At 37.9% G+C, this 27,042-nt stretch overlaps 1 protein-coding gene across 5 annotated transcripts in view; it reads left to right on the forward strand.

Moving 5' to 3' along the window:
• Positions 1–27,042, forward strand: part of ADGRL1 (adhesion G protein-coupled receptor L1) — a 167,567-nt gene that overhangs the window by 61,760 nt on the left and 78,765 nt on the right. Inside the window, exon 1 of one of the 5 annotated variants that reach the window (XM_058165645.1) lies at positions 23,183–23,237. The exons of the other annotated variants lie outside the window; for them this stretch is intronic. The gene's annotated coding sequence lies outside the window, so the exon portion shown is untranslated. Of the gene's footprint in view, positions 1–23,182; positions 23,238–27,042 lie in introns of those variants that run through there. 5 annotated transcript variants of the gene reach the window in all.

The raw sequence follows: 27,042 nt of genomic DNA on the forward strand, positions 1-27,042 counted from the left end.
AAAATCAACGCACTGGGTGGATAAAGGGTTACACCTTGGCTGTTGCTCTAAGCTGTGTGAGGATAATTTATCAGCCGGCAAAAGCATTGGCTTCTATTGATCTGTGCGTGGCCCTGTGCAAATAGAGTCAGAGGGAGTGAGAATTAGTCCCAGCATGATGGTGACATTACTGTTTCTATTACAGAGCAGGCCGGCTTCGGCTTAAAGCCATGCTGTGCTAGGCGGTGAACAAATGCAGAACACAAAATAGCCTCTGCCCCAGAGTTCTCCCAGCCCAGGTTATCAGGGATAGGAAGGTTTAGGAGGACGGTCCAAGACTGGAGGGGCCCATATTCTGGATTGGAGAGAAATAGGCTCATTCAGTAGCCTTCTTATTTGCCTGCTTGCCTTCCTGTCTTGCCAGAATCTCTTTTACACTCAAAACTTTCAGGGACGGCTTTTAGTTATTTTTAAGCACGTATCCCTTTTCTGCCTGTCTCATTTTTCAGGATCCCCTCTGCTTGATTTCATCCGACCTCACCCAAACCTCTATTTCTTCCTGACCCAGTTGCTGCCTATGATGACAGGGAGAATATGAGAGACAGACCAGAGGTCAGGCAGGCAGACACTCAAGTTCAGAGGCTCAACCATCAAGTGCATCAGGAGTGAAAGAGAGGTTGCATCCAGTTAGAAAAAAATAGCTCTGCCTCATGCACTCTATGGCCAGAGCATCCCACTCACCTGTGGGCCAGCCTTCCTCCAAGTCTCTTGCTCTTCCTGTGGCAGCAGAGGCTGGACTGCTATAGACTACAGATGCTGGTCTTCGAGGGAAAAAATAGGCAGAAATGGGAGAGCGGAAAGAAGGAGAGAAAGGAGAAGGAAAGAGAAAATACAATTATCAGAAGAAGATTATCATTGGGTCTCATATAGGAGATCTTTGGAGCTTCAAAAAGTTGCTGTATCTCAAGTTGTATTTACAGTAGTTACTTAGTTATTTGGAGGTGTCATATCACTGAAAGAATGAGGAGAAATTCATATTTTTATTGGATCAAAATGGTTCCACATAAGATTGTCTCTAATGCCCTTTTTCTTTAATGGTTAGTATTTGTTCATAGGCCGGAAACTTTATTCAAGGAACAAGCGAAAACAGAAAACTCAAGATTTTTGCAGAGACTGTTCAGTACTGAGATTAAAAACATGAAGAGCCCTCTAAGGATCAAACAAGTGTCTGTACTCATCTGTCAAGGGCAAAGCACACACGGTATCTAACATCAGTTGGTTTCTGGGATATCCTGAATTCCCAATTTAGGAAGACAGCATTATAATCAAATGAGAGGAGCTCTTGACAAATTTTTAAAAAAACGATTAAGGAGTTTTATGGGATTAAATAGGGGTGATTAAAAGAGCTCAGCATATTCAAAGCAAAGACAGGAAGTACACAGGAAACAGCCTGATGCTTTTATGAGCCAAATGTAAATAGTAAATAAAGGTAAACAGGGATTTCCCTTTGGAAAACATAAATGAAGGAAAACAAGGAAGAAAGTGTTGTTGAACTACAAATATTCTTCTTTCTCCTGCTAAGGGTGAGAAAAGAACTTTTGCCATCATTACAGGTGGCCTCAACTTACAACCATTTGTTTAGCAACAGTTTGAAAATACGATGACGCTGAAAAAATGTGATTTATGACAGGTTCTTGAATTTCCAATTATTGCAGCACCCTCCCCCCACAGTCACATAATCGCAATTTAGGGGGCTGGCAATTAGCAATTTATGATGGTCGCGGTATCCCTGGGTCACCTTGATTGGTATTTGTGACCTTCAGAGGTTGGTTTCGCATATTTTTACCACCGGCTCACCACGCATGCACACACACACTCGCTTCGTGTGCGTGCTTTTTGCACATGCACCCAGCTTCAAAAATGAGACTAAATAGGACGGCATAGTGCCGGGGCAGGTGGGCAGGCCCACCCACGATCTCCACTATCGGTTCGCCTGAATCGGTACAAACCGGCTGAATACCAGCACTGGTGACCTTCCCTGCCAAGATCTAACAAGCAGAGTCCATGGGGGAAGCCGGATGCACTTAACAACCATGATGATTTGCTTAATGACCATGACAAAAAGATCATAAAATTGAACACAGTCATGTGATGACTCATTTAGCAACTGCATCACTTAGCGATAGAAATTTTGGTCCCAATTGAGGCCATTAGTCAAAAACTATCTGTACCCATTTTCATAACTTCTGTATTTTGGGGAGTCGAAGCCCATATATGTTGAAGCTGCCAAGGTTGAGAAACAGTGGGTTCATCAAGCTGGCCTGGGGAATTCTGGAATTTGAAGTCCATCTATCTGAAAGCTGCCAAGGTTGAGAAACACTTAATTTGTTTAAATATGAAACAAGGTACATTCTTGGTAGCCTTCACTAAGGATGCTCTAGTGAATGTTCTACCCACTTCCTGCCCAAAAGGATCCTTTTTATCCTTTCTGAAACTTGTAAATGAGCTGATAAAGAAGGCTCAAGCAGCACTTCAATTGCTTTTACAATTTGAATAAAAAAATGATGGATTATGTTTGTTATGCAAACCCTGATTTCATAAGTGTAGAGAAAATGGCAAACAAACAGAATGGAAGGGCTGCTTAGGCAAATCTGAAAGTTGGTGATTCATTCAGGTCATGGCTTTATACTCAGAAGTAAGCCATGCTAGGGGCTTCTGGAGGGGAGTACTGTACATTTTGGTGTTTCCAGGAAGAGGAAATTCATACGTTTTGCTCCAGGTTCTATTGTTTAGTATATTTGCCATTCAAATGAAACATCTGTTCTTGGTGATATATACCATATTAGCCATATGGTATTTGATTTCTGCAAACAGAAAAATATTATATGTGGTTACAAATTGTTTTAATGTTTTAACAGCCCAATAATTCTTTAGTAGTCATTTTACAAGGTTGAAGTTACCAACCTCTTTTTGTGTTAAACATTAAACTTCCAAGCCTATTGGGTAAAGAACCAAGATGAGTTCAGTGAATATTGTTTTGGAATAGGAGACAGATGGGATCCCTCTAAAGCAGTGTTTCTCAACCTTGTGTGGACTTCAATCCCCAGAACTCCCCAGCCAGCATGGCTGGCTAGGGAATTCTGGGAACTGAAGTCCACACAGCTTAAAGTTCCTGAGGTTGAGAAACATTGGTCTAGAGTGCTTTTGCTCTTGAATGCAAAGCTGAAGATTCCTAGGACTTTTTGCTTGCCCCAGGAAAGCTGCAGTGGTTGCAAGGCTGCCCAGGATGATAGGTAAAGAGAGAGAGAAAAACAGAGTTTGTTTGGGAAGCTGATAAGCTTGTCTGTCGTAAGAAATTCAAGTATGCCAAAGTTTCCCAGCACAAAGTTGTGCTAGTATTGCTTTACAACTCATGTTAAGAGATAAATTGCCAAGTACTATGGATATCTTTAGATCAAACACAACATAGGTAATGTCTTTATGCTGGAATGAAACATTTCACACATGTTATGGTACATATAAATGTTCTGTATCTTCTATTTGCACAGTTTCCACAAAATAAAACAGCTGAGATATTTGGGTAAAAGGATATTGCATTTTCCACTTTTATAGATGCAATTAACAGGGGGGGGGAAAATCTGGCTGCTTGGTGACCATGCATAAGATTCAACTATCTTCTCCTATAAAGCAGGCTTGGAAACTAAATTGTTTGTTTATTAAAGTACTAAAATGAATTCAAATCATTACATTAAAAGAGTACAATCATCAATCTAACTCAGAACATTAAAACCATTAAGGGAGTTACAATCATCCATGATAACCTTTTAAAAAAACTCTGTATAGTGAGGTTTAATATTAGCTTTATGCATTGCACTAAGCCATGATTGGTAATTAGGCAAGCCCAGGTTCATACCACATGCTAAGATAAAGTTAAATAAGTCACATAAATCTCTCATTCTGATGAAAGAAAATAGTAATAACCTATTGATAAAGTAATTTCCTAGGAAGCAGACATTAAAAATAAACTAGGCCTTGAGGCAAAGAATAAGACATTGACTTTGGGAATGTGTTTTCCTTACAAAACTGAAATTTGTAAATTGAAGTGGCTTTTCCTTGTGTTTTGGGGGAGGAAGAATGGGGCAGGTATGGGAGAAAACTTGCAAATGATCAGTTTGCAGAAAGATAATCTTTCAGTGCTTTCCTTTATCAGGGATCTCACTGAGATGACCAAATGATTTTATTGTTGTTATTATTGTTGTTATTATATAATAGTATTATTTTTTTTAAAAAATAATTTTTTTATTTCCATTTTTCAACATCATATTTATGTACAAATTATTATCCATCATTAATCATTAATTTTTATTTATTACTGATTCAGGCCTGCCCGACTGCCACTTCCTTACTACACAATCTCCCTCTCTACCCTCTACTACTTTCCCATCCTTCATCTCCTTCACTTTACTACTTCCTCTCCTCCTTCTCCACTCCTCCCTTCTTCCACCCTATCTAACCCTCTTATTCCCCTCCTCCTTCTCTACACTTTCCTACCTACTTTCTTCCCTCCTTCTACTCCTCTCTCCTTTTCTTCCTGAAATGGCAGTCGAGCATCCCCAATATCATTTTAATTTTTTTAATTTCATATCTTCAAAAATTACTGTACATTAATAATCAATCCATGTATCATTTCCCTTCCCCTCCCCTTCCCCCAGACTTCCCAGAGCAAATACCGGGTATTATGACCAACAATCACAAGCTAAAGTATACAAAATATACATAACCTCCCACCTTAAAATTTTTTTAAAACTATAGATCCCCACACAATAAAAATAAAAAGATAGGAAAGAATAATAAAAAAAAGAAAAGAAACAATACCAACTTCACATATTACTTCTTCTTACAGTCCATTTTTAAAATTAATCCATCTTCTCAAATTCAATTTTTTTTTCCACTTGTATATTCCTTCAAATTTCATAAGTCCATTTCTCAAATTACAGTCCATCTTCTCGAACTCAAATTTTTATCACTTATATATTTCTTCAATTGCCATAACATTTAATGTCCATTCTTCTTACAGTCCATTTTAAAAATTAGTCCATCTTCTAAAGTTCAAATTTTTTCCCCCCGCCCACTTGTATATTCCTTCAAATTTCATAAGTCCATTTCTTAAATTACAATCCAGCTTCTCAAATTCAAATTTTCATCACTTATATATTTCTTCAATTGTCATAAGATTTAATATTCAATCTTCCAATACTACTCCATCAATCAAATATCAAGCAAATAATCATTTAAACTACATCCACAATATAACAGTAAACAGTTAAAATCATTACATCCACATTATCTAAATTCATAAATTTCACTTTCCATCCTTCACAATTGAGTAATATCATCCCATAGATTTATACCATACAAATAGCAAATAACAAAAATCCTATAATTTATATCCTAAACAAATCAATTCCAAAAATTAACCATAATCATCATATTCACATCTTAAACATTCCTCCCCTCTCCCATTCTATTTTCCATCATTTCCAAACCAGTTAACTTAGCATCTAACAACAAAGGATTCCCACTCTTTAAAACATTAATATAAAAATGTCTCGCTTTCATAACTGAATTAAGAAAATACTTTCTACCTCTAAAATTCACTGACAAACCCATTGGGACTTCCCATCTAAAATATATCTGATATTTCTTAAACTCATCCACCAAAAAAGCAAATTCTCTTCTGTTTCTTAACATTTTAGGAGGAATTTCCTTCATCATTTTTATATCTTGTCCCAATATCTGAAATTTATTTTTATAAAAGGCTTGCAAAATTTCATACCTAACCTTTTTAGTTGTAAAATAAATAACCACATCCCTAGGTACTCTATTTTGTCTTGCCCACCAAGAATTAACACGATAAATTCTTTCAATATTAGTCTCAAAATCTTCTGGCTCTACACCCTTTATCTGAGCAAAGGCTTGCGTAAAAATCTCCTTTAAATTTTCCTTCCTATTTTGTTTCAACCCCCTCACCCTTATAGCGTATTCCATTAATCTATATTGTAATATTACTCTTTTTTCATCTGCCCTATCTACCTTTGCTTTTATATCTTCCATCTTAATATCTAAGTTTCAATTGTTTTGATTTTTTTGAATTTCTTATATTTTCCTTTGCAACTCTAAATTAACTTTATTAATTTCTGCAAGATCATCCTGCATCTGAATACAAGAGCTTAATATTTGCGCAATTGCATCCTTTACCATTTTCATTTCCCTCTTCTGCTCTTCCACCACTTCCTTGAAATCCAACATCTCTTTCTCTATTTCGTCAAATTTTTGATCTATTTCTAAAAAGTGACTCTCCAAAAACTCCTGTAAAGAATTTCTTACTTCCTTTTTGATTTCTTCTTTTAATTTTTGAATCTGAGCTGAAGAAATTTCAAAGTTTTTAATGACTTTTGGCACTATTTGCTTAAAAGCCATTTAAAAAAAAAAAAGATAGCTTAATAATAGACCAAGAAAAAGAAAGAAAAAAAATTAGAAAAGAAAGTTTCAAAAAAACTTATCTTCTAAATCACTATAATCCCAAAGAAGAAGAAAAAATATAAATCATAAGATTCTCATTTCTTCCATTTAATCAGTATCTTCCTATATATCTTCTATTTAGACACACTTTTGGCACTATTTGCTATATAATAGTATTATTATATACTAAATTATGTGCCTCCCATCTTACGATTCAGCAGTGTATGGGAAGCTGTATGAACTTTCTTTCCTGTATCTTTTTTTAAAAAACAGTACCACAGCTGTGGTGGCACAGTGGGTAGAATGCAGTATCGCAGGCTGGCTCTGCCCATAGCCAGGAGTTCGATCTTGCCTGGCTCAAGTTTGACTAAGTCTGTCATCTTTCTGAGGTGGGTAAAATGAGGACCCAGATTTTGGGGGGTAATATGCTGACATAGTAAACCGATCAGAGATGCTGTAAAGTGCTAAGGAGCGGTATATAAGTTAAAATGCTGTTGCTATTTAATCTTTTTGCTCCTTTCAACACTTAAAACTTCAAAATGTGCTAGCCTGAGTAAAACTGACTTGTAATTTTTCTTTACATTTGGCTTTGAAGAGGAAGATTAAACTCAACTAAGATATTACATTGTGGCTACTTGTGTGACACCCACCTCCAGCAAGATCTGCAATTTTACAAGTCTTAATGAAAAAGGATGGGAGCTTTCAAAATGACTCACAAAATGTCACTACTCCATTCATCATGGGGAAGCAGTGTGCAAGGTGTCATAATGTTGGGGCTCCTCAGAGCCTATAATGTATTCTATTTCCACCTGGTCCACCTGACCATGCTAAGCTATAGCAATACATCACAAGCCGCAGTTGTCTAGTTCCATGCTAAGCTACAAACTCTTAGATAGTTGAATTCACATAACACATGGGTGCTTCTGACTGTCAACATCCTTCTTGGCTGACTATGACCGCTCAGCTGTGTGCTAAATATTGTTATCTAGTAAGCAGTCATGTCCCTTGTACCACCCACAACCAAAACTCCGTAGTTCTTGTGGCCTCTTCTTGTCCTCATGTCTCATCAACCAGCTCCCTGTTAGATTTTTTTTCCTCCAATAATTTTGAAAAGGCCCTGGTTTCCATGGTGAGCAGAGAGGTGAACCGGATGGGGTGAAGAAATAGTTATGTATAGCACCAAGGATATCTTTTCTTCTATTTAACCGGTAAGTCTTACTCCTACTTTTCAACTACTGACCATAGAAGGTAGAGAGATCCTCATTCCAATGCCAGTTCTCTGTTCACAAGGCTTTTGTTTGAACTTATAAAATAACAGTAGTTCCTTCTTATAAAAGCACAGGATACACTGCAGGGAAAGGAGTTTAATGACAGAAGTTGCCAGGGCACCTCTGTATATAGAAGTGGAATCTAGTCTTCTTGACAGCCAATAAATCCACTGGTGCTGGTCTCTGTTAGCACTGCTGGACTCTCTTATTTGCACCTCCTTTGGGGTTATTGTAAATGCTCTTACTTAGCCAAGCTTGGCAGAATTGGGAGGGGAGAATGCTTTTAGACAACTTTTAAAGAAGCTCTGTTAGGAATGTATCTTTTGCATTAGCAAAAACCAGAGGCATGTAAGGCAGTTATTTCAGAAATCAGATATAATAATTAGGATATTGATATAATGCCCGTAGGTTTGGCTTTAAAACAAGTACAGCTTGTCAGCTAAGTTATAGTAATAGGTCATCTTTTGAGCCATCAAGTTCCTATACTGTTAGGTGCAGTGCTGGGATTCAAATAATTTAACAACCGGTTCTCTGCCCTAATGATTTCTTCTAACAACCAGTTCACCAAACTGCTCAGAAAGTTAACAACTAGTTCTCCTGAAGTGGTGCGAACTGGCTGAATCCCACCACTAGTTACGTGTTGCTTTCTATGTGTAGAGAGACATTTTCTATTCAGAATTACTGACTTAAATATATGTTGTGTCTTGGTTTTGACATGTATTTAATTACTGTTGTAAACTTGTGGGGTTTTTAAAGCTGCTAAGCGGTATACTTTAAATATATAAAATTAATAAATACAAGGAGTCCTCCACCAAGCTATAGTATTTCAGATTATCAGTTTGGAATAGTGGTTTATTTCTGGTGTAGAATACGAAACTTTTCTTGCTAGGAAGTGATTTTCTTTCAAGAGTGTAGCTTTTCCTTGTGACTAAAATTGCAATATAACATAGCAGCTGGGCTAGTGGTTTCATGGATAGCTATTTGGAGTGTTGAATGTGGTTTCTCAACTCTGACTAAAGCTACTGAACAATTTTAATGTATTACATACAAGCATGCATCCTGTCTTTCATATATCCAGCCTTTCATAAGGCATCTCCTCTCTCCAAACAATGACTAGGCAAGACCTGTTTAGTTTCTTCATGGCAGTTTCAGTGTAGCTCTCCTCTTTACACATTGCATACTCCTTTCCCCATCAGTACATGCTTTGTTTGTCAATATCACCCTCCACATCCCCAAATTAAGAATAGATCTACTGTAGATATTTGCTGTACGACTAGATTGGCGTAAACGATCTATCAAATGGTCCAGGTGGTGAGTTAATCTGCAGAAGGCTTACGTACTCCAGTCAAATAAACTAAAGAGGCACCAGCTTGAAAGTGCACAAAGTTTAATGAGAGATGTAAAAAAATGCCCGTCCTGTGTGAATCTGATTTCTGGTTCTGGGAGTTCAAAAGCTTTAGCCATTGGTCTGACGAGGAAGGTGAGGTTCAGTGCTAAACAAAATTCCCATTCCAAGAAGCTTTTGCTGCCTGGAAAATAAAGGAGTTGTAAAAAGCACACATCTTCCTGGGATGATCCTCACATGCTGTCACATTTTTGTCATGATTTAGGTGAGTACGAATCTACTTTATTCTAGGTCAACTGCTTGTCCTGTATTTGGATGCTGCCAATACCAACAAAGCAGAGGTGGTATTCAGCCATTTTGGACCGGTTCACCCAAACTGGTAGCGGAAATCGCGGGTGGGCTCGCCTCGGCTCTATGCCATCCTATTTAGGCACATTTTTGAGGCCAGCCACATGCGCAGAAGGTGCGCATGTGAGCAAAGTGCATGCACGGAAGGCCGGGCACATGCACAGAAGGCAGGTGGATGAACGGGGAAGCACGCATGCACGAAGCGAGCATGCGTGTGCAGGGCGAACCAATAGTAACATAATGTGAAACCCACTGGTGCAACAAAGGAATGGGGTTACGGTTTGAACCTATCCCTAGAACATGCAGTTTAAATAAGCTAAAAGAGAAGATCTGCTTACGAGCACCTAGAAATAAAACCCACTCATCAAAAGTGAAGGGCAAAAGCTGTGTTGCCTTTGCTTCCACTCCAGTGTTCAACCACTGGATCATGCGGTACCTGTTCAGCACGCAACGACAAATGGCTTTTTGCTCCCCCTGCATAATCATCTCTTCTGGGCCTACATCTGGCTGCTGTCTCACCCTGGTGTACATTGCAGAGATATGTACATCGCTGCCCTCTTGGGGGTAATGCAATAATTTGGCAGTTTTAGATGTAATTAGGCAGTTTCTTAAGAAGCCGTGTCTTTTCCCAAGAGAGTGCAAGCAAGAGAGCAGCCTTGTGGAGAGTTAATAAATCCATAATTAGGGAAGGGTTTTGAAAGTGTCTTTAATACACACTGCCCTGCCTGGGAAAGTGTATTCCTGGTCCTGTTTCAGAAAGCCCAGAATCACTAAACGGAAGCATCCCAGGACAAAGACTTGAGGCCCAGTAGAGGAACAGCTTTCTCTCAGCTCCGGGAAAGGGCAGGCAGGGAGACAATTTCCCGCCTGCTTGTTAAATCTCTAGCTTAAGCTGGGATGGTTTGAGTCAGTTTGCCTGGCAGAGCAGGAAATTAACATGAAAGACTCTGCAGGGATAATCTCTCCCATCATTAAGAGCTGACACAATTGGTCAAGAGCCAGGCACTGCAAAGAAAGAGGGAAGGAGGTGAGGGTGGAGCAAGGGTGCTTTCTGCACCATCCCTACACACCGGCCTGGCATTAAACAATAAATAATAAATAAAATAATTAAACAATAAATAAATAAATAAATAAATTAAGGCTGCTTGGTGGGATAAGTCTTTTCCTCACTGAATGCATATTCAGTTCCCTGAAGTACTTTGTAAATTCTTGTCATCATTGTGACAAGTCACATTTAGTGCTTTTTTGGGACAAGCACTAACCCCACCTGGTGCCTGCTAATAAAAAATCTGATTATTGAATATTGGCAGTTTGGAACAGCTATTTCCTTGGAAAAATTAATAGCAGGGACTTTGGTCAGTGGTATATATATTAGAATATTCAATTAGCTCATGTGATCGTCTTCAGTCATAGAAACATTACACCGCAGAGATACGTGGCATTTAGCTGTGATTAAACTTCTGACAGAAGTTAATACTCCATTATTGATCTTATTAGAGTAAAAAAGATTGGGTGTAGAGCTTCAGTGGAACAAGTATTCTTTGTCAAGATGTAGATTCAGAATGTTTATCAAGGTTCCGTGATAAAATTTGGGATGCCCTGCACAAGTGCATTTAATAACAAAACAGCATCTGTTAAATAAGTCAGATGTATACATGTTTCCTTTTGTGTGACAGAGCCTTCTTTGAAGGTAAATTGTTCTTCACATTAACTGTTGGTAATATAGGATTTGGAGGAACATCTGTTTAAGATAAAGACCCTCTTACATCAACCTGAGTTGCTTGTAGTTTCAACCATAAGGAAGCAATTTGTCATTGGTTTTTTCCAGGTTCTTTTTTTAATTTCTCAGACTACGTTATTTCCTGATAGTTTCCTACCCAAGGTACTAATTGAGTCCAATATGGCTGAGCTTTTGTAAAGATCAGTCAAGTTTGGCTACCCAAAATCTGAATAGTCACCATGCTAGCACACAGAAGGAGCCAATGGAAGCGATTTTTGCCTCAGCTCTCAGTGTCCTGCTCAGAACACAGTGTTCCCTGGCTGTGATGTATACGGTCCTATTTTACCCCATCTCCTACTACCCTATTCTGTGAGAAAATTTACAACTGCTCGCTCATGTTGTGTCCTCAGCTTCTATGGGGAAATCACTGTCTCTGTGCCAGGGAACCAGGCACTGAAGCCAAGACTCGGACATCTGTATCTTCTCATTCCCTTGTGCTGTAGCTGTCAGCCTTCTCCTTCACGTTAGTGAACCGGGGAGAGTTACAGTGCTCGGGAACAAACATTCTTTCCCACAGGGATTGCACTACCTTTCCGCCACAGTAGGAAGAACTAGTAGGAAGAACATCGTAGGAAGAAGAGCAGAAGGCTTAGGATGCGAGAGAAACTGAAAACAGCAGTTTAACGCTAGTTATTTTTGTAGACTTCATTGAAAATGTTGAGTGATTTATGATGCTTCGCTCCAACAAAGCGTCTCCTATTTCATATGCAGAACTCACATTCTGAATGAATGTAAAAGAGCTTGGGGGCTTGTGGATCTCCTATATAGGACCCACAAGTCCTGAGAACTCCTAGCTTGAGATGTCTCTTTTATTGTTAAGAGTTTCCTAGAATCAGCTTCCAAAGTCTTTTCTTCAAAGCACACTTTATTACTCTTCTAGGTCAGGGAATGCAAATCGATTCCCATACAAGGCAATGGAAAGAGGTGTAGGTTTTTTTGACAGTGTAGTGTACTGTTCCATTACTGAGTGGACATTCCTTTGGTCATACTCTGTAAGAGGATTCTGTTCTGAGCTGTAGCACAGGAGGTGGCCAAGGAGAAGAAAGAGCCATTGTATTTAATTCAGTTAAGACCTCCGGTAGAGCTCAATTGCGATTGAGTAGTAGTTGGTGCAGCATCTGTCTCCCAGCAGGGGGGATTAAGGCTCAAGAACGAGTTATTGTTTTTCTGTGTTACAGATACTTAATCCCATGTTTACACCCTCCTTTCAGTGAGCAAGGGCTATGGGTGAGCCCTACAATGATCAAATCTTCTATATAAATGGTGCTTTGGATCAGAACCCCTCTGTCCAGTCCTATTTTCTAATGCTATGTTAAATTTCAGATGTTGGTGCATTGAGAAAAGTAACCACGTGTTCTTCTGGTGATTGTTGGGTCTGCATTAACCAAGCTTTACTCAGCATCTCCCTAAAACTAAGAGAGCTCAGATAAAGCCTTCTAGAGGTCTTGGAACTTGAAAAGTCCATTAATCAGTGTTCTGCCTCACTTATAATCACTGCACTTTATGAAAGGGAATCTTTATCTACCAGCGATGAGCAAATATGTGGCATAGTGATTAAGGTGATGGAAAATTTCAGGCATGGGAACTCCCTGGATGATACGCTAGGGTTTTGGCTTTTTTATTGTTATCTTCAATACATTATACTGGTGTGGTGTAGGTATCTGATCACAACTTGCTTTCAACTTCAACTATTTCAGCATGAGCTCAGTATTTCAAGTTATCATGCAGTAACCTCTATATTCCAATGCCCACCAAAACTGATTTATTCCGTTGAATTGCCTGTGTGTGCGTTTTTCTTTAGTGGGATATAAAATTTGTGTGTACCATTGAGGAAAGAAGAATGGTTAGCACTGTGACTAGAAAAGGTATTTGAGGGGGGGAAATGATATTAGAGGAGAAAAAAAGGGAGAATAGAGATGACAGTGCAGAGAGCTGTGTAGTGGAAAAAATGGAAAAAGGAAGATTGATGGAGATACAGAGAAATCTGTTCTACAGCAGAGAGAACAGAGAGTGCAATTCATTGTTACAAGAGTGGACAGAGACACGAGACACCCTCCCCTCAGAATCCTATCTGAAGGTTTCAGAGACTCTCACAGATATTAATGATGCCCGGAAGGCTTCAGAGAGACAGAAAAATCATACCTCCTATTCTGTGAACTGTTTCCACTTCCATTCATTGAACTGTTCCATTGGTTTGCATGAGCAATTATTCTAGAACAGAATGGGGGGAGTTGAAGAGACACTCGGTGTTTATAAGTGATCTAGAATCAAGGTAAGCAATGAGAGTTGTGTAAAAATTCTGATTATTCAGGATGGAAAGATCCTAGACCATTGAATTTAATTCCAAATTTCTAAACTTTAGGAATGGGCAATTGTATGGTATGTGAGGTTTGTTATAAGTAAATATAAAATGGGGCAAAAAAATAAAATCCCTACATAAAAATGGGATCTGGGCTATCTTTGATTTCAGAAGAAAATCTTAGTTGTTGCATCAGTGAAAAAGATAACATCAAAATAGTCTAACAGTTCAGGCACGAAGCTAAAAACCAGAAGACTGTGAGTTCTAAGTCCCACCTCAAGTTTGAAAGTCAGCTGGATGACATTGTCCACAATGTTCAAGCAACAAGTTGGTCGATCAATTCCTATTGCAACTAATGAATAAATACTTGGTTGATCTGAAAAAAGTGGACCCTGAGGGAAGAATGTCAAGAAGAAAAAATATGAGAAACTGCAAGAAAGGAAATCAAAAAGAAAAATCAAATGCCGCCATATGTTCAATAAATCTGAGTTGCCACTGTACTGAAATCTGGAGAGAGAAAAAGATCCAGAGCAGCAGTGAAATCCCCCGCCCCCGGTTCTATCTGGTTCCACCCACCTGCCGGGACGTCATTATCAGTGGTGGGTTTCAAATTTTTTTACTACTGGTTCTCTGGATGTGGCTTGGTGGGCGTGGCTTGGTGGGCGTGGCAGGGGAAGGATACTGTAAAATCTCCATTCCCTCCCCACTCCAGGGGAAGGTTACTGCAAAATCCCCATTTCCTCACATTCAGCTGGACTCGGGAGGCAGAGAATAGATGGGGGCGGGGCCAGTCAGAATTTTTACTACCAGTTCTCCGAACTAATAATAATAATAATAACAGAGTTGGAAGGGACCTTGGAGGTCTTCTAGTCCAACCCTCTGCCCAGACAGGAAACCCTACAACATTTCAGACAAATGGCTATCCAGCATTTTCTTAAAAATTTCCAGTGTTGGAGCATTTACAACTTCTACAGGCAAGTTGTTCCACTGATTAATTGTTCTAACTGTCAGGAAATTTCTCCTTAGTTCTAGGTTGCTTCTCTCCTTGATTAGTTTCCACCCATTGCTTCTTGCTCTATCCTCAGATGCATTGGAGAATAGTTTGACTCCCTCTTCTTTGTGGCAACCCCTGAGATATTGGAACACTGCTATCATGTCTCCCCTAGTCCTTCTTTTCATTAAACTAGGCATACTGAGTTCCTGCAATCGTTCTTCATATGTTTTAGCCTCCAGTCCCCTAATCATCTTTGTTGCTCTTCTCTGCACTCTTTCTAGAGTCTCAACATCCTTTTTACATCGTGGCGACCAAAACTGAATGCAATATTCCAAGTGTGGCCTTATCAAGGCATTATAAAGTGGTATTAACACTTCACGTGATCTTGATTCTATCCCTCTGTTTATGCAGCCCAGAACTGTGTTGGCTTTTTTGGCAGCTGCTGCACACTGCTGGCTCATATCTAAATGGTTGTCCACTAGGACTCCAAGATCCCTCTCACAGTTACTACTATTGAGCAAGGTACTACATATCCAGTACCTGTGCATTTTGTTTTTTTGGCCTAAATGTAGAACCTTACTTTTTTCGCTGTTGAATTTCATTTTGTTAGATAGTGCCCAATGTTCAAGTCTGTCAAGATCTTTCTGTATCTTTTTTTTTTTTTTTATTCAAAAAGTTTTACAAAATTTTTCCCCCCTTTCCCCCCCTCCTCCCCCCTCCCTTCACAACCCCCCCCCCCGACTTCCCGGAACGAGCACAAGGTATAGTTAAAAATAATTCCTGCCAGCTTGGTGTCATCTGCAAATTTGATGAGTTCCCCATCTATCCCCTCGTCCAAGTCATTGATGAAGAAGTTGAAGAGTACTGGGCCTAAAACAGAGCCTTGGGGTACTCCACTGCATATTTCCCTCCATGTGGATGTAGTTCCATTGAGGACTACACATTGAGTGCGGTTGGTCAGCCAGTTACGAATCCATCTGGTGGTGGTGCTGTCTAACCCACATTTTTCTACTTTATCTAGTAGTAGGTTATGGTCTACTTTATCAAATGCTTTACTGAAGTCCAAGTAAATTATATCGACAGCATTCCTCTGGTCCACTAATTTTGTCACTTTGTCAAAGAATGCAATAAGATTAGTTTGGCATGATCTGTTTTTGACAAACCCATGTTGGCTTTTGGTTATTACTATGTTTGCTTCTAGGTGTTCGATGATTCGTTGCTTGATTATCTTTTCCAGAATCTTCCCTGGTATTGAGGTTAGGCTGATAGGTCTGTAGTTTCCTGGATCTGTTTTTTTTCCTTTTTTGAAGATGGGAACTACATCAGCTCTTTTCCAGTCCTCTGGCAGCTCCCCTGTGCTCCAGGATCTTTGAAAGATATAGTTCAGTGGTTCTGAGATTTCGTCTGCCAGTTCCTTCAGAACCCTGGGGTATAATCCATCCGGTCCTGGTGATTTGAACTCGTCTAGGGTAAACAGATGTTCACTTACCATTTTTTCCCCTATTTTAACTTGTGTTCCTAATCTGTTTTTTGTGGTGCTGTTTTTGATAGGTTGTATTGTTTTTTCCTTTTGTGTAAAGAGGGATGCAAAATATGAGTTAAGTAGATCTGCTTTCTCCCTGTTGCTTGTCATTTTCTTGCCACTCTCTCCCAGCAATGGGCCAATTGTTTCCTTGTCTTTTTTCTTGTTTTTAACATTAACATTAACTACTCAAAATTTCCGCTACCGTTTCTCCAGAACGGGTCAGAATCTGGTGAAACCCAACTCTGGTCATTATGTCCCATTTTTTTACCAACTACGCATGCGCAGTAGGTTCTGTGCGTGTACAGAAGATGCACATGCATAGTGCATGCGCGTTCCCACGCCCAAACCGGTAGCCAAGGTAAGTGGATTTCACTGCTGATCCAGAGGTAATTGTTTTTACCAGATTTGCAGATGACACTGAGCTAGGGAGATTGCTAATTCCTTAAACATATCTCAAAATGACCTTGAGAAGTTCAATCATTGGGCCAAATCCAGTTGTAGGAAGTTTAAGGTTCTGTGTCCACATAATAAAATTCCAATATTAAGATTCAGTATTGGGAAGACTTAACAGCAGTGTGTGCATGAAAAGGAAGCAAAGGTTCTAATCAACCAATATTTGAACATGAGAAATCCATATTTTTATTTATTTATTTATTTATTATTAAATTTCTATACCGCACCATCTCCCGAAGGACTCAGGGCGGTTTACAGCCATATTAAAATACACAATACCAATACAAATATAATAAATAACAATATTTAAAAACAATTAAAACCAAATATTTAATGGCCAGATCATTAAAACGGTCAAAGACCGATTTAAAACCCATTTAAAAATTTCACTAAAATATTTCTTAGGCTAGCCCCGCTCGATGGAATAATAAGGTCTTCAGTTCACGTTTGAAGGCCCGGAGGTCGGGAAGCTGTCGTAACCCCGGAGGTAGCTCGTTCCATAGGGCCGGTGCTGCCACAGAGAAGGCCCTCCCCCTGGGGGCCGCCAACCTACATTGTTTGGTCGAGGGCACCCTGAGGAGACCCGCTCTGTGGGAGCGCACAGGTCGTTGGGAGGCAATCAGTGGCAGAAGGCGGTCTTGTATATATCCCGGTCCTAAGCCATATGGTACTAAATCCATAGGATGCAGTATAGGATGCAGTAACTAAAAAAACTAATGTGATATCAAGCTGCATTAAAAAAAACCCTTCATATTTGGATCAGAGGAAGTAGTTGTTTGACTATATAATGACTGGATTGGATTGCATTTTCAGTACAATACTGAGACAAAATAATGTGGTATGATAGTAATCTTCAAATATTCATACAGCTTTCACATCCAAAAAGTGGGAGGCCTCTTCTTTATTGAAACCAACAGGAAGACAAAGACTACTGAGTTAAAATTAAAAGAAACAAGATTCACAATTTTATGAGGAATTTCCCAACAGAAAAAGCTGGAAAGTAATGGGAAGGTTTGCCTATTACAGCAGTAGAGTCCTCTTACTGGAGGATTTCAAATGGAGGCTGAATAACCACTTGTTAGAGACATCTGAATTGATTTCTGTACTGTAGTTTATCTAGCTAGGAGCTTAGCTAGATGACTTACAGTGTCTTCTAAATCATATGTAATTCTACAATGAAGAAATATTTTCCTGATGATGACTCAAAGTCCTCAGTTAACTAGTGAAAGTAACTTTAGAGAAATTAAGACTGGAAACACAACTTATATGGTATGGAGAAAACAGAGTGTTTTTTTCTCACACCTCAACATACCAATAAATCTAATTGATTGGAGATTCTTGCCACATAATTAAGTTGTGCAGTTACTAACCCAAGATGCGTTAATTTAAGTAGATTTAAAAGAAGATTAGACATGGTTCCTGAGGGATGATAACTTAGTGAAGCCTGCATGTATATAAAAAGTATATCTCTGTCTAGCAGATGTGATGATGAAGGCCTTTCTTTCTTATACTATTGCTTCCTGGAGTTATTTAGCTTCTCATAAGGTAAAGTGGGATGCTGGATTTTAAATTAAAGATTTTAAATTAATCCAAGAAGTATTTTCAGATAGAACTGAAAGATGGGGATGAAGAGGGGGAAAGAGAAAGAAAAAAAGGTAGGTAGAAATTAATTTGTGGATGATATGACTTCTTACAGGTTTTTTTAATAATGCCAGTGGACTAATATACTTTATTTCCTTTTTCTGACTTGTGCTGATGAGTTATTGTCTTCAGTGTTTAATTTAACCAAGGTAGGGGTGTGTTTTGGATAGTGTCATTATATTCTAATTATCAAGTAGCATTGACATTAATTGTACTTTAAGCTATTTCTTCATTTCAAAAATGGGGGAGAAAAATGGGAGATGCATCATCAAAAATGAGGAGCATGTGATTTGCATAAACTGTAAATTTTCAGATTTTTGAATGAATTATTGTAATTTGAGTTAGGAGGACGAATACCAGACATAACTCACTATGCTTTCCATGTACTATATGATTTTATGATTATCTTTAAAGCAGATTTGAACAGGAGGTCTCTTTTAAAGATGAGTTGCTGTTGTAAAATAGGACAGAAAGATACCCTGTCACATCTGAATGAATAATATTATAAAATAGTTCACTATTTAATTATTGACTGGGGTGTCCACTGATTCTTTCTTGGCTGTGTATTTAGAAGTCAAGTCTAGGTGGACAATATTTTTGTAGCCAAGAGCTGTACTAATAGTTTTTTGGGAGAGGTGAGGTAATGGTATGTGATGCATATCAGGACTACATTTAGAGCTTACTTTAGGGGGAATTTTCACCTTGATTTTCCATTAAAAAAAATTCTATTCTATTATTGTCTGATAAGCATCAGATGTACAATTAGACATTTCGGGACCTTTTTGAAAGGATACGTACAGGTGCCTTTGCTTTATATTTCAGCTTTCCTAATTAGAGAAAGAATATGTCATTGTTTCCTACGCTGGAAGCCTTTAGTTTTAATAATCTTGTGTCTTAGCCTTAATGGAAGGAAATATTTGCTAGCTTTACCCCGGTCTCCAAGCTCCACAAGAAGAGAAATGGATGGCACAATAAATTCTTCTTTTGTACAATGAGGAAAGAAACCCACAGCATTTATTAATATTTTCCCTTTGTTAAAGATAAATCCAATTTTAAGAACGTTCTGGCTAAAGTTTGATGTCCCTTACATCCCTGAGAGGAATGTCATCTTTGAAAGGGCAAGGAACTTAGAAGCATGGAAAAATGTTGAAGAATTTGTTCGAGCATTAACAAATAGTCTAAATGTGCATCTATTAATTTAAAACGAGGGGCACCTTGGAGATCGATGCTTGGCAATTCTAGACAGAAGTCTTTCTGCAATATTTCAGCTACTGCTGAACTTAATTCTTCACAAAGCCATAGAGATGGCAAGGCTCTGCAAATTGATCAAAGTCTAAGGACAATAAGAGAAGGTCTTGAAGGAGATAACCTGCTTCCCATAAATATTGCAGGGGCTATTTTCAGAATTAATTCACAGTTCTACAAAAGTCCAGAAAAACATAGCTCAGCATTTGGAAGCAACAAGGCATACTCTCTTAGGTAACATGTTTAGGTTTCAAAAGATTCATTATATTATGAACCATTCCCACTTAAGGGAGAACATGTTTTCCAAAAGATCATATCCATATCTTGGGCCTTATATATTCAGATAATGGCCACAGGAGTAGAAGAGAGACAATTTTTTAATTTCATAAAGATATATTCTCACTGTGGCATACATTTAAGAATTTGTTGGGCAGCTAGTTTGAAAATACAGTCATAACCTTAGATAGCTTCCTCAGTTGTGAAGCAGTTCCATAACTGCTAAAATTGGGGGAAATAAAAGGCGCTGAAAGGATGACCCTGTAAATATTTCGTTCTAAACCTGTGTGAAACCATGGAGCATACAAACACCCTGTGGGATACATCATTCCATTCTTTATAAGGTGAAAATGATTCTAGAAAAAAAATGAGTGGCTTGCGAACAAAAAGGCAAGCTATGTTTTGTAAAATAAATATTTAAATATTGCATAAATAAGAAAAACACAATGCCTGGATTGTGCCATATATGCATATGTCTAGCTCTTGAAATTCAAAGTTACATTAAAAGCTTCTATTTCCATTAATAGAAGTTGTTCTCTCACAAGTGGCAGAAGACAATGTATTTTCCAGGCTTTATGTCCCAGGTGGCTTCTGGAAAACGCTGTTGACAGTCAGAGGGCTAAATTGACTACCTTTGTCACACCCTTTGAGAGACAGTCTGTTTTTAACTTTTCCATCATAATACATACTCCCAAAGTTTTTCAGAAAAAAATGAGAAGGCTATAGAAATATAAAAGGAATCATTGTCTTCATAGACAGCATTTTAATTCATGCACACAAAAGAAAAACCATTACAGAAAGCCCAACCTTTGATTTGATTAGGATCCCTGAATCCATGCTGTTTGAACAAAGGGAAATGTGTTTCTGACCAAATGGACAGGATTACATTATATATAACATGGCGCAAAGCCAAGGAAGGTAAATGTCATTGGAAAATGAAAAGCAGTTGCACCGTTTGGAAACGGTGAAGTGTTTTGTTGCAAAAAGCCAAAGTAGTTCTGCTGGCTGCTAAAGAGAATGTTCTATTAAAAAAAATCCTCGCTAGCCAACACTTTTATTAGACAAATCCAAAGTTGCAGACAATGCAAACATAAAGCTCACGCAATATTCTTTAGCTGTTGACTGACCTAATATTGTAAAGACAGCACCTCAACATAGTACATTAAGTTTCATCTATTTGCATTTATTATCTATGAAACCTATTATCCTAATTTTGAGAATTGGATGAGGGCACTGTCTTTACAAAGATAAAGATGATTTCCTAATTTTAAAGAATTTATGCTATCGAGAAACGTGCAATGGTCCATGCTGATGCAAAGAATTACCAGCTAGGATGGGATCCTATACTTCATCTACTTCAGAATAGATCCCACTTGTAATCTGCTTCAGAAATCTTAACAAAGGTGAAAAATTCTAGTCATAAAAGGATGTCTTTTTAATATTTGGTCATGCAAATAGTTTCAAAGATGCCTGAACATATATTGATTAAAGGAAAAGATGTTGACCAAGTGGTTATTAAGATGTGATTATTTCTACTAAGAATGATAGTCTTTCCAATAATTGACTATGTTCCATTAAAATATTGATCATGAAAGTTACAGGAAAAACAAGAAAGCCCAGTTGCCTTTTGAAAAGCATCGTTGGAACACCCAGATATGATAGCTCTAAGCACCATGAAGAGTCAAATGTGGATGTTAGGGCGTAGGAAAAATCATACATTTCTTGACTGGGGATTTTTCATTAGATACAATCCGTTACTCACAAAGATAGCTTCAAGACACCTTAGATGAAGTTTCCCTAAATGCGTGCAAACCAGATACTTTGAAACTAGAGCTCACAAAATCCTCCATTAAGATTTGGCTGGGTTAATATTAATATTAGACTTGTATGTATAAAGGATACATTGAAATAAGGGAGAAAAAATGGACAAGTAAGAAATGTTTAACCGTTGCGAAATTGTTGGAAAAAAACTATTATTTAAAGATTCTTTTTTTTGTTTTTTGAAAAATGATTAATAAAAATTATTTAAAAAAGAAAGATTTGGCTCGGGTTTTTAAAAATGGAGCCGAATATCAGGCCATGGTGGGGGTCTTCCAAGAAATATTCAACTGGAAAATATTTGTATATAAACCAAACTAATATGCCCAGGAAGTGTTAAAATAAATGTTTTGATATATTAAAAATAATCAAAAATAACCTTTTCAAAATACGTTTCAGAGGCATTAAATAAATATAATATTTCACTATAACTTTTAATTAAAATATTGATCATGAAAGTTACAGGAAAAACAAGAAAGCCCAGTTGCCTTTTGAAAAGCATCGTTGGAACACCCAGATATGATAGCTCTAAGCACCATGAAGAGTCAAATGTGGATGTTAGGGCGTAGGAAAAATCATACATTTCTTGACTGGGGATTTTTCATTAGATACAATCCGTTACTCACAAAGATAGCTTCAAGACACCTTAGATGAAGTTTCCCTAAATGCGTGCAAACCAGATACTTTGAAACTAGAGCTCACAAAATCCTCCATTAAGATTTGGCTGGGTTAATATTAATATTAGACTTGTATGTATAAAGGATACATTGAAATAAGGGAGAAAAAATGGACAAGTAAGAAATGTTTAACCGTTGCGAAATTGTTGGAAAAAAACTATTATTTAAAGATTCTTTTTTTTGTTTTTTGAAAAATGATTAATAAAAATTATTTAAAAAAGAAAGATTTGGCTCGGGTTTTTAAAAATGGAGCCGAATATCAGGCCATGGTGGGGGTCTTCCAAGAAATATTCAACTGGAAAATATTTGTATGTAAACCAAACTAATATGCCCAGGAAGTGTTAAAATAAAATGTTTTGATATATTAAAAAATAATCAAAAATAACCTTTTCAAAATACGTTTCAGAGGCATTAAATAAATATAATATTTCACTATAACTTTTAATTAAAATATATAATTAAAAAATTAGTATAATATATAATGATTCTTGATGAATTGTTACAAAAATAAATGTTTGCAGTTTCTTCTATGTTATTTAGAAATCAGTAATCTGCATTTTTTACATAGTTACCTTAAAAAAAAACCCCGAAGCCATCCTGTTTCCATAATACATAGTTCTTTTCATGGTCGTTATAGCTCAGCCCATACCTCCAAACTGACTTTGAATGGAATGCCACAAGGGCAAAATCCAAAATAAATCACTGAAATCATCAAGGAGCAAAGTAAATTAAACACTTGCTAGAAAATTCAGTAAGGTAGAGACTATTTATATATCTTTGGGGGAGGAGGAGGGGAGGGAGGAGCATTCCATGGGATAACAGTGCAAGTGAGGAGGCCTAGGTCATCCCCATCATAACAACGAGGGACCTGCCGTAGATTCTCCTGTGATGAGTGGCCTGAACAAGCAGATTCTATCCTAGCATGGCAAATGAACATACCAATTGGAAATTTTCCATTCAAATAATTGATTCCAATTTTTTAGGAAATCCCAGGATGAGGAATGCTTGTTTGTTCTATACCAGGATGTTCAAAGATAGTGTTTCAGAAAAACCAGAGTTGGTTGTGGGTAAGTAAACTAATTGTTAAGTCATAATGAAAAGGAATCTCAGTATTATTATACCATAATACAAGGATGAATAACCAATATTTTGCAGTGTTCATCGGTAGCCAGCCCTCTTTTTTGCAGCTCCCAACCATGCTAGGAGAAGAAACCAGCATCCCCCAAGTCACATTATTGAAGTTCCTAAAGAACCTGCTTGATGGTTACAAATGGTTGTGTTGTAAATGTTGTACCTTGATGAACGTATCTTTTCTTTTATGTACACTGAGAGCATATGCACCAAGACAAATTCCTTGTGTGTCCAATCACACTTGGCCAATAAAAATTCTATTCTATTCTATTCTAAAAAAAAAAAAAAAAAGTGAAGGTACCATATCCGGGCCTGTATGTACACATGAAAGGTCCCTATTGCAGTCAATTTTGTTTTCTCTTAGATTGTATTCGCTTGGATTACTATAGACGTCACAATGTAATGAGCATAATGAGCACTATCGCTCATACATTTAGTTCTATACATGAATGTTTTCTAAATAGGACTGATTTCTTGTAGAAAACCTCAGCTGATACTATAGCAGAATGTCTCCAAAATCAGCCTTGCCCGCTTCACGTAATTACCTCTTTCCTATAATCCTTGACTGCTAAAGACAATAATTTAAAATATATGACTTCCAGTTGTCAAAAGATGACCGGTCCCTGAACAACAAATAAAGAAATCTTTAATTTTTTTGCTCACCAAATACCTGAAGGCCTAATTAATTGCAGCAAGTGTCTTTAAAATGAGCTACCAGTATTTCTAATGGACATCATTTTTACTCTGACATGCAGCTAGATCCATGGTCCTGCAGAGACCTAGTTGTGGGTGTCAGAAATAGGGTCAGTAGGTACAGGATGCACATCATCTGAAGTTTAGAGATATAGCCAAGGGCTATGAGAATAGACTCCAGAGTAATACTTAAAAGCTTAGAAAAGAAGACAAAACAAACCAAACAAAAAAACCAGAGGAAAGCAGAAAAGCAGTTTGCCGTTGGCCCTCTGGAAATGCTAAAGGTAAAGTTGCTGGCAATCTTACAGTATATGTGTGTGAAAGGAGTCACTGAGGAAAGAGCGAGAAAAACATCTCAGATATATGGCAGAATGGCCATGTATTCTGGGCTTCCCTGCAGTCAGTCCCTGAAGCAGTTCGGCAGCCTTGGAACTGACATTTCAAGTCTTGAGTCCTTGTAAGATGTCCTTTAGGCTGGCAGCTGACAACTGCCTAGTCTAAAAATCTGCTATAAATATGAAATGGTAGCCTGTGTGGCCTGTTTCTTGAATCCCCCTATAGCTGAATCTAGTAAATGACATCTGGAAAAGGGGGAGTATGATCTATTCCCTTATATAGCTGTGGCTTACATTGTGTCTTATTTTTCCTATGCTTGGCTGCACCAGATTCCCCTCAAGGCAGGGACCAAAAGCCATCTGATTGAGAAGCTGGACAGAATAATCCTGCGGTGAAAGACTATGCTGTCATTATTGATCTCTTCTTCGGGTCTTCTATGTAATTTACCCTCTTTCCTTAAGGAATTATTTGTGCTCTGATATGAGAAATACACACATAACAAATGCTGATAGTGTTATTTGTTAAGTCATATGACTTTGTTGTGTTTTTATGACAGAGCTCCAGTGCCTTCAAGAGTGGTTTGACAAGCCAAAATGTATTAGGTGAAGCTTCTCCTATAATTTCATATCTGTGACATGAAATATTTTCCTGCTAATTTGCTGCTGAGGTTTTTTGTTTGCAATTCTTTGGTGAAAAGGAGCCATACCCAACTTTTGAGGCAGAGGGAAGGGTCAGAGTGTCATGGTCGTGGACTGTAATAAGTAGAGTAACCAAATTTCCAAAAATAAAACCTGGGCACATTAATTTGGATTATATTTTCATATTTATTAATGCTAATTCATAACTTCAAGTATATGTGTAGGCAGAACTGGGCACCATTATCTGCAAACATCCAGACAACCACTAAATCAGCAATGGCTAACCTTTTCCGGACTGACTGCCCAAAGCGCACATGCCAAAACCCCCAAAATGCGAAGCATGCATGTACCCCAAGCATGTGCACCCCCCCCAGATGCACCATGCCCATGCACACCGCCCCCTGCATGCCCCCTGCCCCCCGCACATGCGCAGCAGAGGGACCCAAAGACCAGCTGGCCGGCAGAAGGCACGCACATGTGCATGGCGGAGCTGAACTGGGGCGATGGCTCACATGCCCACAGAGAGGGCGCTGCATGCCACCTCTGGCATGCGTGCCATAGGTTCGCCATTATGGCACTAGATGACCGGGGCGGGGGGACCAGCAGAAAACTATTTGCTGCCATCTAGTGATGATCTAGTTTTTTGCAGTCCGGACATGGTAAATATCTATGGAGATTCTCGATTCAGTTCTGGCTATATGGGAATGTTCTGAAGAAACTTCTTGGGTGAGAAGTTAAACATTTTCAAGGAAAAAAACCAAGAAAGTCCAGTTGCCTTTTGAAAAGCATCATTGGAACACCCAGACATGGTAGCTCTAAGCACCGTGAACAGTCAAATGTGGATGTTGATTTTTCCTGTGCCAGGACTAATGTTGGTACAGCCACTGACCAGGCTTCTGGGATAGGATAGGACAGGACAGGACAGGACAGGACAGGACAGGATAATAACTTTATTGTCACTTCGAACGTACATTAATTGGCATACATTAAAATGAAATTTTGTTGCATACAGATGATGTCTGATCACACCCCAAATAGGTGAGGTCTTGTCACACACAGGGCCAGGATTTATCCTTTTCCCTCACCCAAATTTTGAGCCAGATTTAATGGTGTTATATTTATATTAGAGCTTGTAGAACAGGTCTACAGCGATTCATGTCTCAGAAAGATGGAAAAAAGATGCCACTGAATTTTACAAGCCAAAACATGGATTTCATAACCTCACAAAGTTCAATTTGCCTATTCTTTTATTGAATACCGTACTGAAGGAATACGCAGAAGGCTGCAAAGAAAAAAAATCCTTATTTTGTTCGGTTCTTATTCAAATATTTACCAATATTACTATTGGTAATATTTGAATAATGCTGCAATATTAAAGAGACTTTTCATGGAATTTGGAAAGTGAAGTGCTTTGGGAGGGTTTGGTTTTTTTTAAAGGTGGGTGGGTCTTTTTTTTTAAAGTTTTTTATTTTATAGACAAACATACATTTAAAACATCAGCAATTCCTTCCGTGTGATGTCTCAGTGTTTTCTTCCTGGCTCCATCATTTTACTGTTTCTTCTTTCTTCACCTCAATTTAAACTATTACCATTTTTCCACAAATACATTATTATCATTTTCTTACGTAATATTCCATTGCTTATCTGTACCTTTCTTCTAACCAATGGTAAAATTTATCCCATATCTTAAAATATTCTGAATCCTCTCTTTCTTTAATCATCAAAGTTAATCTGTTCATTTCTGCACAATCTAAAAATTTTCTAATAATTTCTCCTTCCAGGGGTATTTTCTCTGCTTTCCAATTTTGCGTAAAAACAATTCTTGCTGCTATAATTACATGTATAATCAAATAAATATTTTCTTTACTAATTTTCTCTGGTAGGATCCCCAATAAAAACAACTCCGGTTTTAAGTCAATATTTTATTTATTTTATTTATTTATTATTTACATTTTTATACTGCCCTTCTCTGAAGATTCAGGGCAGTGTACAGCAAGATAAAACATAAATACCAAAAAATTAAAATACAATATTCATTTAAAAATCTAATATTAAAATTGATGTATAAATTTTT

Source organism: Ahaetulla prasina, chromosome 2, assembly GCF_028640845.1.
Source record: "Ahaetulla prasina isolate Xishuangbanna chromosome 2, ASM2864084v1, whole genome shotgun sequence".
Lineage (NCBI taxonomy): Eukaryota > Metazoa > Chordata > Lepidosauria > Squamata > Colubridae > Ahaetulla > Ahaetulla prasina.